At 48.4% G+C, this 2,812-nt stretch overlaps 1 pseudogene; it reads right to left on the minus strand.

The window, feature by feature from the left end:
• Window positions 1-1,660: 1,660 nt before the first annotated feature.
• LOC133473806 (U2 spliceosomal RNA) lies at window positions 1,661-1,826 on the minus strand (annotated as a pseudogene).
• Window positions 1,827-2,812: the final 986 nt, after the last annotated feature.

Genomic DNA, 2,812 nt, shown 5'->3' on the forward strand with positions numbered 1-2,812 from the left:
TGGCAAGGTTTTAAGCCGGATGCCCTTCCTGACGCAACCCTCTGCATTTATCCGGGCTTGGGACCGGCCTACAGTTTGCACTGACTTGTGCCCCCCATAGGGCTGCATTTTTAAGAGAAATGATTGGACTAATTAAAAACCATTGAAAGTAAACATCATTAGAAGTAGTTCTTGACAAAAATAATGCATTCGTCTCGTCGAATGTCAGACACTAAAAAGACTTCCGGTTCCAACAGTTGGCTGCGCATCTCAAATTGCTACTGCCACCTACTCAGAGCTATTGCGCATTACAAACTTGGTGAGGTTTTAGACAAAAAGCATTCATTCTACCTCCCATGGGCTCACCTACTGTGGGAGGGGTCATAGGCGTCGGGTGCAATGCGAGCTGGGCGGTGGCCGAAGGCAGGGACCTTGGCGATCCGACCCCCGGCTACAGTAGCTGACTCTAGGGTACGTGGAATGTCGGTCCGACGTGGCAGGCCCAAACGTATTGTGATAGTCTGCTGGGTACGTCTGGCAGAAACCTCTGTCAGAAGGAGTTTCAATTCCCACCTCCGACAGAACTTTGCTCATGTCCCGGACTAGGCGGGGGACATCGAGGCCGAGCGGACCATGTTCCGCACCTCCATTGCTGAGGCGGTCGACCGGAGCTGTGGCCGTAAGGTGGTCGGTGCCTGTCGTCGCAATCCCCGAACCCGTTGGTGAGGGATGGCGTCAAGCTGAAGAAGGAGTCCTATCGGGCCTTTTTGGCCTGTGGGACTCCTGAGGCAGCTGATGGTGACCGGGTGCTTCGTGAGTATGGGGTACCGAACCCCCTGATATGGGCTGTCGGGTCGCTGTACGACCGTAGTCAGAGTTTGAGCCGCATATCCGGCAGTAAGTCGGACTCGTTTCCGCTGAGGGTTGGACTCCACCAAGTCTGCCATTTGTCACCGATTCTGCTCATAACTTTTATGGACCGAATTTCAAGGTCTTGTTCACGAGTGAGGGGAGAATGGAACAGGAGATTGACAGGCGGATCGGTGTTGCGTCTACAGTGATGCGGACTTTGTATCGGTCCATTGTGGTAAAGAAGAAGCTAAGCCGAAAGGCGAAGCTCTCGATTTACCGGTCGATTTACGTTCCTACCCTCACCTATGGTCAAGAGCTGTGGGTCGTGACCGAAAGAACAAGATCCCGGATACAAGCGGCCGAAATGAGTTTCCTCCGCAGGGTGTCCGGGCTCTCCCTTAGAGATAGGGCGAGAAGCTCGGTCATTCGGGAGGATCTCAGAGGAGAGCCGCTGCTCCTCCACATTGAGAGAAGCCAGATGAGGTGGCCACGGATTCTGATACGGATGCCTCCCGGACGCCTCCCCGGTGAGGTGTTCCGGGCACGTCCCACCGGGAGAAGACACCGGGGACGACCCAGGACACTACGTCTTTTTGCTGGCCTGGGAACACCTCGGGATCCCCCCGGAAGAGCTGGATGAAGTGGCTGGGGAGAGGCGTACAACATTCCTTGTCACTTTTCTCCTATGCTCCATACACCTCTGTACAGTAATGAAAGTGAGAGTAACAGACAAACCCCAGATTGAGAGTCATTTGTTTTCCTTCTGTTCAGTGTATTAAATATAGTTCAAGTCATTGAATTGATTGCTCAATTGACATTCATTTTGACCAAGTTGTGCACCGCTCCTGGAGATACTGCAATACCAGGTCAATTCGTGGAGTGGAGAGAGAAAGCCCCTATTCCATCTCCCAGTCCCCAAATAGGTGACAGAGCAGATATTAAACTGATAAGAACAGATACTACACTTGATCTTACCCAAAAGGCCGAGAAGCGATGCCAACACAACACCAGAAAAGATGACCTCATTCTCCAGCCTACAAGCCAAAGTTATGGTGGCACATATCACAGGCCCCGCCTGTGTGGAGTTTGCATGTTCTCCCCGTGCCTGCGTGGGTTTTCTCCGGGCACTCCAGTTTCCTCCCACATCCCAAAAAACATGCATTAATTGGAGACTCTAAATTGCCCGAAGGTGTGACTGTGAGTGTGAATGGTTGTTTGTTTCTATGTGCCCTGCGATTGGCTGGCAACCACTTCAGGGTGTACCTCGCCTCCTGCCCGATGACAGCTGGGATAGGCTCCAGCACGCCCACGACCCTGGTGAGGAGAAGCGGCTCAGAAAATGGATGGATGGATAATATATATATAATATATATATATATATATATATATATATATATATATATAATATAATAATATAATAATGCTATGGTATAATATATAATGTTGTGGCCACAAGCTGAATAGCTGTTTGCTTAACATTTTCATGAAAAAACATCAATGACTCTGCCTCGCTCAACCACTTCCTGTTTCTTTCTTTGCTAACTGACAGTAGGACTCTAGCGCCGTCGTCGCAGAGGAGGCGAATTACACCCCTTCCACTAATTTGGTTACACAACGTTCAAATTTGTGATAAGTGTTAATAATCGATTAAAGACATGCCAGAAATTTAATTCATGTATTCAGGACCTAAACCATTTAGTGATTTATAGACCAGTAACAGAACTTTAAAATCTATTCTACAGCTGACTGGGAGCCAGAGGAAATACTTTAGAATTGGAGTAATATGCTCATGCTAATATGATAATTATAAAGACTAGACACGTAAGCTCGCTGTAACAGCCCGGCGAACCAACGTGCCTACTTAGTGGCCATATTGGGGAGGTTGACGTTCCCATTTTTAGCTTTTTCTTCAATAATAACAATGTTGGATTTATCTTACCCAACATTATAAAAAATAGACACAAAAGGAATGAAGACGCTG

The sequence above is a fragment of the Phyllopteryx taeniolatus genome, unplaced genomic scaffold (genome assembly GCF_024500385.1).
Source record: "Phyllopteryx taeniolatus isolate TA_2022b unplaced genomic scaffold, UOR_Ptae_1.2 contig_468, whole genome shotgun sequence".
Lineage (NCBI taxonomy): Eukaryota > Metazoa > Chordata > Actinopteri > Syngnathiformes > Syngnathidae > Phyllopteryx > Phyllopteryx taeniolatus.